This window comes from Gorilla gorilla, chromosome 17, assembly GCF_029281585.2.
Source record: "Gorilla gorilla gorilla isolate KB3781 chromosome 17, NHGRI_mGorGor1-v2.1_pri, whole genome shotgun sequence".
Lineage (NCBI taxonomy): Eukaryota > Metazoa > Chordata > Mammalia > Primates > Hominidae > Gorilla > Gorilla gorilla.
The window spans coordinates 94509170-94527205 of NC_073241.2; the positions used below are offsets into that span (position 1 = coordinate 94509170).

Here is an 18036-nt window from a genome sequence, read left to right on the forward strand (position 1 = left end):
GGAGCCTTACCTTGAACTCCACTTAGCAAACACAGAAGGCCTCATCCCAGAGAAAAGTGTTTGCAATCTCAGGAATTGCTGAGTATATGTGACACATTCCACTGATCATATTCCCTTCCCTATGCCCTACAGTACTTTTATACTCCCTATAGCACTTAAAATACTTCCAGCCTTTTGTTTCAGCAGAGTTGAATTCACCCGCCTATTTCACTAGTTTTGATTAAAGTCTTTCTTACCTCTTTAATTTTGTCTAGTGTAATTTTTTTGACTTGCTCAGAGAAAAGTTTGAATTCTGCTTCTGAACACTTTGCCGTAATCAGGCTTACCTGCATGACCATGATACAACTAAATTGAGTTTTTGCAGAAGGAAAGCCCAGTCCTGTTCTGTGTGTTCTCTATACAACCGTAAAAATAAATTGGCAGAAATTGACATAATTTTGACAACTAATAATGCTTTTAAATTAATCTTGCAAGTTAATTTAAGGAGCAATGTGCTATTTAGCAATTAAGTAAACTTTCAACTGTGTTTAAGACTTAATAAGCTTGTGGAACTTACCCCTGCTTTCTTGATAAATCTATAAAGAGATAATTTCAATATCAATCTAAATCATGTTGGAAGAGTAGTTCCTTAGAAACACCAACTTGGCATCTTCTTCTGCCTCCTATTAATGGAAGATCCTTGGTGAAAAGAAGGAAAATCCGAGGAAATATTTAAAACACTGATTGTAAGTGATGCTGCTGCTAAAACTGTAATAGATCATTAAACTCTACTGCATATGATCTTCCCTCATTTGATTATAAGAGATGTCTCAGAATTTAATTTTGCCATTTTTGAATTTGTCATCCTGTCTCTTGGAAAAGTTTAAGAAAATGTTTTAAAAATCCTATGGCTAAAGTTAAAAATAATTTTTATGCATGAGATTTTTTAAGCAAAAAAATAAGCATTATTAGTAACTCATCCAAATGAGTACAATGGAAAAAACCTATGTGGAACTGAATCCCAGAAGAGATCAGTTTAAACTATATAAAGTGTGAGATCTAGAACTGGACAATGCAAGTGAAGATGTATTTGGTAAAAGAATTTAAGCAGAAAAGTTTAAAATTAAAATTTTTGCAAATATAGAATTCACAGTGTGGCACTGGGTTTTTTAATTCTAAAATAATTTTAAAATGATCAAGTTTATGGATAATAGATGCTGTACTAGGGTTCTCCAGAGACAGAACTAATAGGATAGATGTATATGTGAAGGGGAATTTATTAAGGAGAATTGACTCACATAATCACAAGGTGAAGTCCCAAAATAGGCCCTCTGCTAGCCGAGGAGCAAGGAAGCCAGTCTGAGTTCCAAAACCTTGAAAGTAGGGAAGCCGACAGTACAACCTTCAGTCTGTGACCAATAGTGCAACCTTCAGTCTGTGGCTGAAGGCCCAAGAGTCCCTGGCAAACCACTGGTGAAAGTCCAAGAATCCAAAAGCTGTAGAACTTGGAGTCTGATGTTCAAGGGCAGGAAGCAACCAGTATGGGAGAAAGATGGAGACCAGAAGACTTAGCCAATCTAGTCTTTCCACATTCCCCTGCCTGCTTTTATCCTAGCCATGCTGGCAGCTGTGTAGATGGTGCCTGCTCAGATTGAGGGTGGGCCCCCCTTTCCTAGTCCACTGACTCAAATGTTAATCTCCTTTGGCAACACCCTCACTGACACACCCAAGAACAATACTCTGCATCCTTCAATCCAATCAAGTTGACAGTCAATATTAACCCTCACAGATGCTACTCTCAAAAAGTTCTATTTGCTGTTTAGTTAGAGCAGAGTTTCTTAACCTCAGTCATATGTGCATTTGGTTCCAGATAGTTCTTTGTTGGGGCATGGGTGTAGGAAATGCTACTGTGTGCAACATGGGGTACTCAGCAATATCCCTGGCCTCTACCCACTAAATACCAGGAGACTCTCCTCAGTGGTGACAGCCAAAGATGTCTCCCAATGTTACCAAAAGTGCTCTGGAAGACAAATGTGCTTCAACTTAGAACCACAGATTTGTTGAGTGTAGGCATAAAATAAACAAGACACAAATAGACTTCTTGAAAAATGTCTGTATGTTTCGAAAGAATAGAAGACATCTAACATTTCTCAAACACCCACTATATGAAAGGCACTACACTGGTGAATTGTTTTATTCAGTTCAATGATGGCTCTATGCAGTAGGTCTAATCACCCTAGACATAAAGAGGCATTCAGGAATTCACCCAAAATCACACAGCTAGTAATGCCAGGAGCTGAGATTAAAGAGTCAGTTATGACTACTCCATAGTTCTGTCATTTCTCAATCTGTCTCTATTTGTTAATTGAATATGATCAATAAGGACTTCATATTGAGAGAAAATAAGACATGTCTCCTGCAGAAAAAAGTATAACTTTGTGTTATGAAAGAGAAAGTTATAAATCACTGATAGTCCCCTTCATTGCAATTAGTTTCTTCATCACTTTTGTTTGTAAAATATCAGTTCTAATTTATCTTAAGATATTATATTTTGTGTCTTAGTTGTATATGTACATAATTTACTCCATTAGAAAGCGAACAAGCTGAAGTTACAGTATTTTCATTTCTGTCATTGGATCCCTCCTTTGTCTAATATTGAGCTGTTCATAAGATAACCATGAGCCTCATGTTATATCGAGTGCTTGAATTATGGCCAGTCTAAATTCAGAGATGTTGTAAGTATAAAATAAAAATCCTAATTTCAAGTCTCAACATGCAAAAGGTAAAATAATTTATTCCTATTGATTATAGACTGAAAGAATAATATTGTTTATATATGGCATTAAATAAAATATATTTTTAAATTTTTTCACCTATTTTATTTTACTTTTTCGTGTGTCTATGAAGACATTTTCATTTGCATATGCAGGTTATATTATATTTTCAGTGGACAGTTCTGGTCTAGCATTAAGTGGCTTTTAAATAACTGTTAAGTTGAATGTCAAGCAAATGGATGTATTTATTTTGACTTTTAATTTTATGTATAGATTATTTATATAATAAAATTTTAAAAGTTTAATAACTACATGTCTGCATGTGATATAAATAAGTGTGTGTCTGTGTTTAAATGAATGTACACACAGTAAAGTCTAGAAATTAGGTAATTTATTATCATATTATTGCCCTGTAATAGTTGCTTCTGGCAATGAGTTTCCACTACATTTAATGGTTTTTTTAGTGAATAAATAGTAATGTTCTTATCTTGTGTTTATATGGTAAATAAACATAATTCCATAACAGCATATTAGAACAGGACACTAGAGTTAGTTTTAAATATAGATGAAGTGTGTTTCCGAAATGAGGTGATTTCAGGATCAGCAGAATTATGCCTCTGCCTCCCCTAACATCTCTTCAAACTGAAGGTTAATACTACAATTTATATAATGTGCTGTTTCCTTAAGACTTGATAATTCCTATTACAATAAAATCCTCAGGTAATATTTATGTTTTCATCAACAATTTAAGGTGCATGGATTTCAGATCAGATAACGAAGGACACTTGTTGGCGGATGGAGTAATAATAACATGGTCAAGAAATTTTGAATGGAAGAGGAATACAAACTGAAAAATAGTGACACCGGAATAATTTTGGACCCTTGAACCTCAGATACAAATCTTATTCTTCATATTGGACCACACAGATATAAAAACACTTCTGTCATTTCAAAAGCTTCTATTGGTTTGCACTGTCTAGTGGTTTGTATGTGATATCAATTTTATTTTATTTATTTATTTATTTATTTATTTTGAGATGGAGTCTCGCTCTGTCCCCTTGGCTGGAGTGCAGTGGCTCCATCTCAGCTCACTGCAAGCTCCGCCTCCTGGGTTCATGCCATTCTCCTGCCTCAGCCTCCCGAGTAGCTGGGACTACAGGAGCCAGCCACCACGCCCGGCTAATTTTTTTTATTTTTTATTTTTAGTAGAGATGGGGTTTCTCCGTGTTAGCAACGATGGTCTCGATCTCCTGACCTTGTGATCCGCCCGCCTCGGCCTCCCAGAGTGCTGGGATCACAGGCGTGAACCACCGCGCTCAGCTGATATCAATTTTATTAACAGTGGTAACGGCCTCTCAGACACATCCACGTCTTTTTTTTTTTTTTTTTTTTTGAGATGGAGTCTCGCTGTCGTCCAGGCTGGAGTGCAGTGGCCCGATCTCGGCTCACTGCAGGCTCCGGCCCCTGGGGTTCAAGCCATTCTCCTGCCTCAGCCTCCCGAGTAGCTGGGACTACAGGCGCCCGCCACCTCGCCCGGCTATTTTTTTGTATTTTTAGTAGAGATGGGGTTTCACTGTGTTAGCCAGGATGGTCTCGATCTCCTGACCTCGTGATCCGCCCGCCTCGGCCTCCCAAAGTGTGGGGATTACAGGCGTGAGCCACCGCGCCCGGCCCACATCCACGTCTTAATCCCCGAACCTGTAAATATGGAAAAGTGAAATTAAGATTGCAGATGGAACTAATTCAGATGACCATGAAATAGAAAGATCATGCTGGATTTTCTGAGTGGTCTCGATGCAATGACACGGGTGTTCACAAGAGGAAGAAGAGGCCAGGGTGATGGGACATGATAAGGGCTTGAGGTTGGAGGAAGGAGGCCATGAGCCAAGAAATGTGGGCTCTCTCTACTCAAAAAATAAGAAAATGGATTCTTCCCTAGAATCTCCAGAAGGAAATGCAGGATTGCTGGTGCCTTGGTTTTAGCCCAATATGTTTCTTATTGGACTTTTGACCTGCAGAATTGTAAGATAGTGTGTTTGTGTTTTTTCAAGCCACTAAACTTGTGGTAATTTGTCATAGCAGCAATAAAAAATTAACACAAGTATTTATCTAAAGTAATTTCACTCACTATTTACTCAAAAATACAGAATCTATTTCACTATTTTTAACTGGGTGAGAGAGGGTGTGTTCTAGGGATGGAGCATGTTTTTTTCTGGATAATTGTTTCTTGTTAGTAATTAGGTTAAAACATGTGGAAATTATCTCTTCCTTTTATCTCGAATGTATTATGTACATTCAAATTCTAAAGGCATGGTAAAACTTTAATTAATGGAACATGATTAATGAGAGCTCCAGTTAATTGAAAATGTGTGTGTCATCGGGGCCTGTCGTGGGGCGGGAGGAGGGGGGAGGGAAAGCATTAGGAGATATACCTAATGTAAATGATGAGTTAATGGGTGCAACACACCAACATAGCACATGTATACATATGTAACAAACTTGCACGTTGTGCACATGTACCCTAGAACTTGAAGTATAATTAAAAAAAAAAAAAGGAAAATGTGTGTGTGTGTGGTGTGTGTGTGTGTGTTTCTTTATTCAACTTAAAAGGGGAAAATGATAAATGTAGGGAAACTTGGGTGAGAAATTCAAACCAACAAGCAAATTACCCTTGTTCTGGGGAAAGAATCCAAGCAATTCAATACTCTATATTTTTAGCAAAAAAAAATTTTTAAAGCACTTAAATTATTTTCAGTGTTCTATGTAATAGACATAATATTAGGTGGATGAATGTAAATGAAGATTAAGGTAAAGAGATCCAAAGTAAAAAAAAATATTTCTTGTATTAGAGGTTATAATAAACGGTTCATTTTTAAAAATTACAATTACTGGCTTCTCCAATTCCTATGAAAGCAAAAGAAGGTTTAAGGTTGAGATGTTTCCAAAAAAGAAATAAATTAATCATTAAGATTTTTTCCCCAATTTCATCTGGTAGACTATTAATCTTTATAAATAAAATACCTATTAATCCCATTTCTTTCATTTGACAGCAAAAACTGTAATTTTCTTAGGATGTTAGGGGATGCACGAATTTCCATGCTCCTGTATGTTACTTAAACTTTTTATGCTTTGAAATTTTCTTTGGAACTTCCAAGATATCATCATAACTTTTAAACATTCGAGCTTATGTTTTAAATGAGGTAAAGCCTAGTATTTCTGAATATGTTTTAATTTTCATGATAAATATGTATATATATTTATCAAAATTCTTTACATTATTTTTGTGATTTACTGTGTGGTCCTTTACCTTAAATGCAGAAAAAAAAATATACAGTAAAAATTCACTGGCCGGGTGTGGTGGCTCACACCTGTAATCCCAGCACTTTAGGAGGCTGAAGCAGACACATCACCTGAGGCCAGGAGTTCGAGACCAGCCTGGCCAACGTGGTGTAACCCCATCTCTACTAAAAATACAGAAATTAGCTGGTCCTGGTGGCACACATCTGCAGTCCCAGCTACTGAGGAGGCTTAGGCAGAATCACTTGAACCCGGGAGGCAGAGATTGCAGTGAGCCGAGATCGCGCCACTACACTCCAGCCTGGGGGACAGAGCAAGACTCTGTCTCAAAAAAAAAAAAAAAAAAAAATTGAATTGAATCTGTCCTAAGGATAACAAATATAAACATATACTTACACACCCTCCAGAGTATTAAACTGTAATAGTTAAAACTAAACACTTAGGGGAAAAAAGTATCTTTTAAAAAATTATAAACAAATGGATTCATTAAATTAAACTAGATTAAATTTGATTTTTAAGAAGTAGCTGGCCCAAAAGAAGGCAATCTTATAATTGTATTTTACGTTATTTTCATCACATTTCCATATTACTTTATGATCTATATCGATTTAGTTGATGATTATTTCAGATTATCTCCTATAACTCTACCTTGAAATCCTCTTGTAACTTTTAAAAAATTTATTATTCTCGATAGAAACTCCTCCATTCATAATTCTTATGTGGTACTTATAGTTCAGTGAGGCAAAGAGAATCTTTGCTTGGCTTTTCAAATAGAAGAGCGTTAATAAAGGGAATTAAATATATAAGAATTAACTGCTGAAAGGGAAGGAAGTGATCACTGTGACAGACGGTGAGAAATAGCTAAAACTTGGCTAGAGAAAGAAAAGAAAAAGATAGGGTTCCATAACTTCAGAGCCGAAAGGATGTGCTGGGTGGAACTAACGCTCAGAATTTTAAAGAAAACAAATTCGACAGCTGTATCTAATATTTCTGAAGTTTATTCTGGTATGCAGAAGATGGTTGAAATCAGTGGAAGCTTCGGAGACCAGCAAACTCGTGGCGTCTCTGGCCAATATGTGCTCTCAAATTCCCTTGTAAAAAGTCTTAGTTTTAGGGCCCATGCCCAAACTTAACTCATTAAGTCTAGAGTTGTATACATTAAGAAGTATCTCCAATAGTGAAAATGTTTCTGTATAACAGTTTAAATTTCCAAAGTGAAAGAAAGCGTATGTATGTGTGTAAATGAATGAATTCTTAAGTTGTATATTTCACTCTCTTCTTCATCTTTATCTAAAAAGGCAAAAGTTTCATTTCAATATACGTGCCTAATACTATATAACCATTTCCATTACTAGAAGAATTTGATAAAATTCTTATTTTATTTTCAGAGAAAATAATTGATTATATAGTAGTCATTGTTTTTTGGGACAACAATGTTAATTGTACTACAATTTCCTTCTGTAGTATCTCTCTATTTGTGGCCATCAAAATCCAGTCCATGCGTTTTTTTGTAAATGCGACTTCATCTCCCAGTATCAGAAGGAGTGAAAATCCAGAAGTGAGTTAATCCATGCTTTACATTTATTAGAAAAATAAATCATTCAAATATTGACATATGATCCCTCAAAGCTAAGAATACGAAATTCAAGTGTAAGTTTGAGTTCTCAGAAAAAAAATTATCTTTTTATCCATAAACTGTAAATCTGAAATGGTTTAGGGACTAAAGCCTTGGTATGTCATATTTAATACTATTTGATGCTTAAGATTAAATCCAAGAAGCAGGCATGGAGCTCAAATATGAAGAGACATGAGAGTCCAGGATTAAGTGTTGTTTGTCCCATCCCTTGAATTTTGAGATTATTTCAGTCAACAAATATTTTTTCAGCTTGAGCTGATTTGGGTTGTGTTTTCAGTTAATCGTAACCAAAAAAGTTATAACTAATTAAATAGAGTATATGCTTTGTGAGATATGCTGCTTTTATGTAATCACTAATTTATCTCAAATGCCAAGAACAGTTTCTGATATATAATATACACTTAATAACTATTTTTACGATAAAATATATGAAATAAATTTTATGCAAAATAAGTTTGATTTTGTAGACTGTATAATAACAATTAGTTAAACATCGTCCTCTAGGTTTATTAATATTGAGGCATTTATAGATGGTCTTTTTAAAGGGAAAGAATATCATTTGTGTAGTTTAATCAATTTTTATCTTTCTCTTTCTAGCTTTTACTGAACTTGAATTTCAATGTGAACAGCAAGATTTGAATAGAAACACTTTACTTTGACAACAATTAAAATTATTCATACCATGACACAGTTCAATATATTACAGACTAATTAACTGCATTTTTACTTCATGATGATAAAGAACTCTAAATAATACTTCCTCAAATATCTGTGGGGTACCATTAGATTCCAGAGCTTTTGATTATTAATAGCTATATTTAGTACCATGGTCTTTCATCTATTGATATTCCAACAGTGGCCTTTCCACTTTCTTTCTTTATGCTTTTGTTATTGCTTACAAAGAAAAGCCTTCATGAAGCAGACAGAAAGCACAATATTTTTCATTCTATTCATCTTCACTTTCAAGCATTTGGGACTCCTGAAACAATGGAAAATGATCATTCTCTCTTATTTTTAAACTGGATTTTAATTAGAATATATAAGTTCTGCATGGTCTTCAATTATATTCTATATTTCATGTGATTCCATTTACTGTTTAATCATAAATATCACTTCTGTTAATACTTTAAGTACTGTATAAAGCAGTAAAACCATGGCAAAAATTACAAATTCTTATGTTCAAAATAGGAAGGACCTGCACATTCAATAAAAATCTTATTTTATTGTATTTTTATATTTACATTACACTTGTTAGCTATATCATGTAGGTTTTTATATCATGGGTTTGATTTCAATGATTTTTAAAGTCTATCTTTTAGATGTAATCTCTCTCTCTCTCTCTCTCTCTCTCTCTCTCTCTGTTCCTCCCTCCCTCTCCCTCTAGCATTTTATTTTGAGATAATTTTAGACTTCCAGAAGAACTGAAAAATAGTACAGGAAATTTCCATACAATCTTCAGCCACCTTCTTCATATGTTAACATCTGAACAAAACCATGGAAAATTATTAAAACTAAAAAAAAAATCTTGGTATAATGCTATTTTAGCTAAACTACAAAATTTATTCACATTTCACTAAATCTTTCTCTAATGTTCTTTTTCTTTCTGTTGGGTTGGGATTTATTTCAACAGACTCCACCACTGGTGCTAACTACATCTGCAGTTTCTACCTTCTTTCTCCTTTATTGGAGAGCTTAGCTCTTACATTGAAAGTGTTAATTTTCATCATCTTCCCCAAACCCCTCTACTTTCTCTTTTATTTAAGGCCTATGTTTCTATTCTGTAGTCAAGAACATCAGCACTACAGGTATATAGACAGCCAGTTTAGCTTGAATGAAATTATTATAATATGGTTGAATTTCTGAAACAGATGAATTTTTTGGTTTAAACCAGTCAATGCCTATATACTGACATATGTAAAATAAAGCACTACTTTCACTGGAAAACTCTCATCCCTCAATTTTTATTCCTCTTTTGCTCTTGGCAACTCCCGTACTTCCATGCTAATGCTTATTCTCCTTCTTATTGGTAACAAAAACTGTCAGTTTATCCCCAGCGATTCCTTTTAAATCTGCTTTTTCCCCATTTCATCCCTGTGGCTATTCTGTCTTCCAGTCTCTGCCCACCTGTTAATTTCTGACTGGCCTGCAGTTGCCTGCGGTCCACTTCCCCTGAGATTCCCCACACCAATAATCCACAGCATCATCACTCCTCTCAAGCACCTCCTATTCCACAGAGAAAAGACAACATCTCTGAACAGAGTCGGCCCAGCCTCTTCTCTTGACACATTGCTTTATCAAATGTGTACTCTCTTTTCCCTCCCTCACCCTCTTTCCGTCAATTGTCTCCCATCCCTGGGTAAAGGTACCTTGTACTTAATGCATGAACATGCTCCTGTCTCTGTCCTCTCACATGTAATTCCTTTTTATTATGTATGTTCTCCCTCAAGGCATTCTTTTCTGTCCATTGCAGCCTCCCTCCCTGACATTATCAGTTCTGAATCATTTACCTTTTCTCACATAAATCTCTCATGCATCAATTCCTCTGCATATGACATTCACCTTGCCAGAAATTACCTCACCTCTGCCCTCCAGATTGAATTCTCCCAACAAAGAAGCCTAAGCAAGCACAAATGTCCTTGTCAGTGTCATGCTTTGCCTGGCTCCACACAGAGGCAGGTGTCACTCTAGTACCTGTGAGCTCCTGATTGGATAGCTTAGCTCTTAAATTGAAAGTGCTAATTTTCATCATCTTTTCCCAAATCCGCTTATGTTTTCATCTTTACAACATCGCCTACCCTTTATTGTACAAGACCCTAGGAAGCACTCTATGCATGAGTAGAAATAAACAAATAAATGAATACGTTCAAATGGCCTACATATTTTCTAAATAGATCCTGAATAAATAAGGAAGGCATGTGCCATCTCTAGTGTTGTCACTCTACTGTCACTTACTCTTTGAAATCTTGGGCATGTCTTCAGCTTAGATAGCACAAGGGAGAGAGTGAAACTAATTAATTAATAATTACTTACAGAGAAGCTACTAGATTTTTAACGCTAGAGTTATCAGCTGAGAATAGCTCATAAACTTGTTGAAAAAAACTAGACTTTCTTATCTTTTTTATTTGTCCCTGAATGCCACAATTTATATGCATTAACTGGAAAATAATTGTTTAGCAATAGGCTTTTATCCTATATAGGCAAGATGCGAAAATGAAGTGTGGGATCTTCACATGGAATTATAATTAAAAATTTTTTATGAGTGATACTTATTATTTAAAGCAGCCCATTCTAAACACCAGAATATTTCATATTGTTGGGTAAAATATATATTATATACATATATGGTAACATGTATTTTAATATAATAAAATGTAAAAATATTTATATTAATTTAATACAAGTAATATCAAATTAATACAATTTTATTCTATTAATATATTATATAAATATAATGTAATATAATATTTAACCCATTTGGATTGAAGCATAGGTGTAGCATAGAGTTTGGAAATTTGTCTGCATATATATGTATGTATTGGTAGCACATATTTTATCCAACGATATGAAGTATTATATATACTTCATACATAATGTGTGTGTGTGTATATATATATATATATATGCAAGTCTATATTCATACATATATGTAGAACCTCAGAAGGGATCTTCAGTTTGGAGCTTTATAAAAATTCAAAAGAATTTGTTACAAATTGTTTAGTATGTATTCTACAATAAAAGTTAAATATGGTTAAGTATACTGTTTATTCAGGCAGAACTCTCTCTATATATATCGAGTTCTTAGGTAAAGTCCTTTAATAGAATTCCAATTTTTTTCTTATTGAGCATCTGATGATAACTTCTAAAACACTGTAATTAAAAGAATGATCTTATCTGGCCTGCTCCAAATTCCTGTCGTCCTGGTGTTCCAGTTCTGATCTTTTCCTAGGGGGTGTTTTCCCTTTTTATCCTACCCCCAGTAAGCCCAATTTATCTAATCTCTTCATTTCTCTCACTCCATTCAGGGATGGGATAACATTTCATTAAGTTTATTATTTTCAGATATTCCTTGCTCTTTGCATCTGCAAATACTCTAATTTGACATCAGGAAAATTTCTAAGGTTGTATAAAACGCTGGCTAGTAACCCAACTGTCTAATGCAAAGCTGTGTATATCACAACACACAGGTGCTTCTATCTAAAGCATTCTTGTTTACCCATTGGCATTTTCTAACATTTTCTCAATAATCCAGTGGAGGCTGCATTATTTCCCCATGCATCATATTTTGTGATGTCTTTAATTTCCCTGCTGTATTCCTTGACACAAGTCATTCTCTAGAGTAGAGATGTCAAATAAGTCTCTTGTAAATTGGAATATTGCAAATAAAGTGCATATTACTTCTGGCTCTGACAATGTCCATATCATTTATAACACCATTTACATGCTACTTACAAACAATTTTCAGTGGATCAAAATTATTGTGTTCAAAAGCTTTCATGTAGCATACTGGACATCTTTTTTTCTGGTAGAATTTAGCTATAATTGGGTCTCTACTGTGGAAAGCAGTAAGTTCAATTAAATATCCTGCTGTTTGTGCCATGTGGCATGCTGTGTAAAACTGCTAAGCAGAGGCAGCCCAGAGGTAGTACTATTCATACACCTCAGGCCCATAAATGAGTGGTCTGTAATGGGTGTTTATTTAACACACACACACACACTCATGCACACATCTACATATCTTGCAGATGAGAAAACTGAAGTCAGACAAATTAATTTGGCCAGCTACTAATGGGGAGAATTGATATCAGAACTCAAGCCTGCCAAATCCCAGAGCGTTTAAGTTATAATTTAGTGACGAAAGTAACTAGGACAGAAAAGGTTTAAGATATAAGTGCATAATTAAAATGAAAAGAGTAAAATTTGGCCTCAAAGGTCAGTGAGAGTGACCTAAAAACACTAGAAAATTTTTCTTGGAAGAGATGGAATAGACTGGATTTTCAAACTTAGTCAATTGTTTTGGCTAAAAATGGGTGGGGTAAAGGGCATACCCCATGATTTCAACCAGAAAGAAAAAAGTATAATCAAAGTCACAAAATGAAAAATATGAGGTGTCCCATATGTGATAAACTTAAGATATAATATTTAACCCATTTGGAGTGAGGCACAGACACGGCACACTGTTTGTAAATTTTTCTGCACTCAACAATGGTTAGTGTCCTGTCATTGAGAAGTTCATCTCAGATCTGTGAGATGTGAAGATCCTGTTCATTCATCATTTATTGAGCTACTAGTTTCTGACACGAGAGTAGGTGTGATACACACGTTATATGCATTATTACCACCTTTAAGAAGCTTTTGAGATAGGAAACAATTTATATTGGGCAAACTTAAACATATTCACTATATCATATTATATTATGATGTACTGTTAATTGTTTCAGCTTTCCAATTTAGGTAGATGACTTTAAATCATTATATTAGCACAGGGATATTTAATCTAAGGACCACCTTGTATCAGGTGTAAGGCTTTCATCATTGTGCATAAACATCTCTGAGACCTAATTTATTCATCATCATAAAATGGAATTAATAACTCCTCACAGGATTTGGAGAATATTAAGTTATCACACATACATGAGGTGCACAGGATCTGTCCCATGCTTAATCAATGCTAGTTCCTTTCTCCCTGTGATAGAGTGCTTAATGTAATGTTTTGAACAAAAGATATCAGGGTTCAGAGAACCAAAGGTCAATGTAGGTTGGAAAAATGGATAACATGTTAAGAAATTATTATGAGATTTTCTGACTTTTTTACTAGAAAGACCTACTATGAAATTCTCATAGGCAAAGAAAAAGAACAAGTGTGCATGCGTAAATTTATGCATACAACAAACAGAAAGGAAGAAAGAGAGAGAGAGACCATTTCAGGGCTGTTGGCACATCAGTATAATATGGCAAAATAAGGGCATTTCTTATTCAGGAAGGATCAAGGTGGGTGCCAGGGGTTGATGTGCTACATGCCAAAGTTGGAAAGTTTGATTGAAGGTTACTTATGAGTAATGAAAGGACTACCAAGAATCATACTATTTCTCTATCACTACTTACTTCTAGTTTCCAGACCTAAGTTACACAATCTGAAGATTTCAATGGCTTCAGTCTGTCTCATTGTGAGTATTATCCCTCCTCAGATTGCCTCACTGTGAGGGGATCTATTTTTTACTCTTTCCAATGACTACTCTTTTTGCTGTCTCTGATGCTTGGACACTTAATTAAATAGGATGGATACCAGTGAATACAAAAAGGAGCCCACAACTCATGAACATCCATCACACCTATTTTACTATATATTCCCACGACAATGCATCATGTAGATACTTGAATAACAGAATAGTTAAAATGTGGCAGGTTGCTATTGAAAAATAATTTAAGAGTTTTCAAACAGATGTGCTAAGTTTTTGCATTAGATAAATTTTACATCTTCAGTTTTTCTCTGAGCATTAGAAATGTCACCACCTTTAAAAAGGTCACATAAACTTTAAATTAATCAATATTTTTAAAAAGTACTCTAGAGTGTCTTTTTAAACTGTTTTTGGATTCTAAAATTTAAAACACTTGCAAAAGGTAATCCAATTTGGCAAGATGAGAGTTTTTCTCTATTTTAATGTTCACATAGTGAAAAAGAAAATTAATTAAAAATGCTTGAAATGTCCAGTGCATTTGATCTGTATACATCTTTACTTCTTAAAATTGCTATACATTAAGTCAATATAATCATATAAATGCAATTCTAAATATGTTCTTACAAACACATTTAAGTTAGCAAAATTATTATTTGCAATAGAACCAAACAATCTGCCTCTTATTAATACATTTGCTAATAAATTTCCTTTATGTACTGCTTTAGCTCAAGTCCACTGTTATATTTACAGATACCACATTTACATGATGTCATAGTTAATGAATCAGTGCTTTGAATACCTCATTTATAAATGCATACATATATGAAGGTGATTTCATGCCAAATTCAAGGGCTAGAATTATTTTCACATGTATTTTCCTTTGTATGCCTTTATTTTGACGTTAGAAAACCAGCATATTTAACCTAAATGTTGTAATTGTTTTTCTTCTCTGTTCTAAAGTAGGCAAGTTTTAAGGAAAGTCATATCTGATTCAAGTGAAAACTAACCTTTTTCACTGTGACTTATCCTTTTCTAAATGAACTCATTATTATACATAAACAATCCTATTGTCTCTAGCTTAAATGAAGGACCCCATTATCTTTTCTTATCATATTAGAGCCCTTGAAATATGGATTTGGCACAATTTTATTGCTAAGCGTCTTCCTAACTCTGATAGGAAGTATTACAATGAAGTGCATACAGTATAAGCTACTTCAGTGAATAGAGCTTTTCATACAATAAGGAAAGAGAAGAAACTTTCTTTTCTCAAGTCCTGTTGTTTCCCATTAGGAAACCCTATGTGGTGAGGATACAGAAAAAATGTATCTGAGTTTTGTGTAGCACATCCAGAGAGAATAACATAAGATTGACTATTTGCTTCATTTGTCTTTGAATACCAGAATCTCAAATCAGATAGTCAATTGGTGTTCTCTTAGTTCAGTTACCTAAAAATAACAATGCCTGCAAAAGTGTTCTGTGAACTTGACCAAATGAGTAAAACCACAAACTGTAATTAACATCGTATAAAACTTGTAATATGTAATTAAATGTGAGGAACCATCAACGGTACATAAAAGATTATGATAAATCTCTAGTTTCTCATTTCTAATGAGAGCACTAATCACTTTCGCTGAGTGAATGGGCTTGGTGATAGTTACATTCAACCCTTGTTCAGGTCATCTGAGATATAGTAGGATATTAATGACAGCTTTCAGGGCCTCTGTTACTTAGTTGTTGGTCTAGCTCATGCTCTTACTGAAAAGTAGGTTTTACTTTTACCTGTAAACCTAGGAATGGAGTTGTGACAGCAGCACCAGTGTTCTCTAAGCTAAGCATCTCTTTGAGACTATCAGCTTTTGTGGATCCGATGGATACAGTACTTTCTTTCTCTGGAGTACATTCTCTGTATATAGGAAGGTCCTTAATGAGAATGGATGAAAAGGGACTCTCCATTTCTGTAGGGCCATGAAACTTCCTGGGAAACATCATTAAACATTCCATCAGGAGACATAACCTAAGGAGAAGACCACGGCTCATTTTTCATTATGTAAGCTACATTAATATATGCCATATGTTTAATAAACATTATAATATTTGTCTTTTGTTAATTATAATGAAAAAGAGAACAATGAAAGTCAGAAAAATATCAAATGAAAATTCTAAAAGCCTAATAATTCCAACACAAATGGGTAATTTATATGCATTTTTATGTAGCTGTGCAGACTTTTGTAGAATTTTAAAAGGTCTGTAGTATGCCACAGCAATAACATTCTACTGTTTTATTGAAGTTGTTCATAATATGTCTAAAACTGTAATGAGTCATTTTATAGCTATACATGCAAAACAATCATTTATCCGGGAAATTTTCAAAAAATCAAATCAGTTGGTCCTAATTTGTACATTTCTTAAGAGTTAGGGACACATACACCAAAAAGCTGAAGCCTTCTTGATAATGTTTTAAAAATATATCAGCATAAAATGATTATAGATTCACAGGAAATTACAAAATAGTACTCTTCACCAAGGTTCCCATAGTGATCACATTACACACAATTATAGAACAATATCAAAAACAGAATGGACACTGGTGGAAGGTGTGCATGTAGTTCAATGTCATTTTATCACATGTAAATTTGGGTACCCACCACCAAACTCAAGACAGTTTATTGAATTGCAGCGAAGACCTCCCTTACACTAACCTTTTATAGTAATACCCACTCTGTTCTGTCCCCACCATCCTCAACTCCTGGCAACCTGTTTGAATCCATATAATTTCACCATTTCAAAAATGTTATATAAATGGCCTCCTACAGTATGCAAGCTTTTGAGATTTGTTTTGTTACTCAGCAAAAGGCCCATGAGAATTATTCCGGTTACCGCATGTACTAATAATTTATTTTCATTTCTAAGTGTAGCTCTGTTTTGATCTATCTGTACTGTTTTTGCATGTATCTCAGATAGTCCTAAATCCAGGTGTGAGCAGGGCTGTGTTCCCTCCAAAGACTCTAGAGGAAATGTCTTCTTGCTTCCTCCAGCTTCTGGTGGCTGCAAGTATTCCTTGACTTGAAATGGCATAACTCCAATCTCTGCCTCCAGGATCATGTGCCCTTCTCTGTGTGCCCTTTCTTATGTCTCTTATGAAGACACTTGTTGCATTTAGGGTCCATTGAGTTAAATCCAAGCTATCTCATTTCAAGATCCTTAACTTAATTACACCTGCAAAGACCCTTTTTGTAAATAAGGTCAAATTTGCAAGATCCAGGGGACATATATTTATCGGATCATCACTCAATTCACATCAACGGCTTTAAGCATTTATACTCCTATAGTTGAGTGTGCACAGCTTCTTAACTGGTTTCAGTTTCCATCTTCCCTAATCTACAACAAATTGTCCCATACAGAATCCCAGAGTAATCCTTCAAAATTCAAGTCATGTCATGATTCTTCTCCACCCAAAACCATCAATGGCTTCCCTTTTCACTCACAGTGAAATCTGCAGAATTTTTCAAAGGCTGCAGGCTACAGGATCTGAAAACCTTACCACTTCTCCTCTGACATGACAAGCCTGCTTCTTCCTCATGACACCTAGCATCTCCTGACATTGTTTCTTTTCTATCTTCTCAAACTACAAGCTTAGTTCCTTGAGCACGTGGCATCTCTTTCTTTCTTGTTGTAGCTCACCATATAGCAGACATCCTGGCAAAGAGTAGGTGCTCAAAAGTATCTGTGAATTTAATTAAAGAGTAATGTTGCCAAACTCCCATCCTAGAAAAGTTCCATAAAATTATGGTATGTACCTACTATTTATGACTCATGTTGCTCATTCTCCCAAACTTTTTTTTGCAGTAGCATTGATTTTCTTTTTTATTTTTAATCTTTTCCAATTTTGTGAATGAATATATTATCCATTAATTTTAACAAGCATTTCTTTATTAGTGAGAATATATGGTTTCATGTTTAATTGGTAGGGATTTGTTTATTTTTCTTTGATAAATTATTTCTTCACAGTCATTAGTTACTCCTCTCATTAAATATTTGTTTTTTTATTTTTTAAAGTTTTCTCTATATTAAAGATATTTAGTTGTCAATTATGCATTTTTAATTTTTTAAAAAGATTGTCATGTAAATTTTAATTTGTATGGATATTTTGCTATATAGAAATGCTTTCACACAG

The 18036-nt window shown here is 34.5% G+C and overlaps 1 long non-coding RNA gene across 1 annotated transcript in view; it reads left to right on the forward strand.

The window, feature by feature from the left end:
• LOC134757405 (uncharacterized) overlaps positions 1-3619 on the forward strand; it is a 43177-nt gene extending 39558 nt beyond the window's left edge. The window contains exon 5 of the long non-coding RNA XR_010131296.1: positions 3505-3619. This is a non-coding gene — a long non-coding RNA (uncharacterized lncRNA). The remainder of the gene's footprint in view (positions 1-3504) is intronic.
• The last annotated feature ends 14417 nt before the right edge of the window (positions 3620-18036 follow it).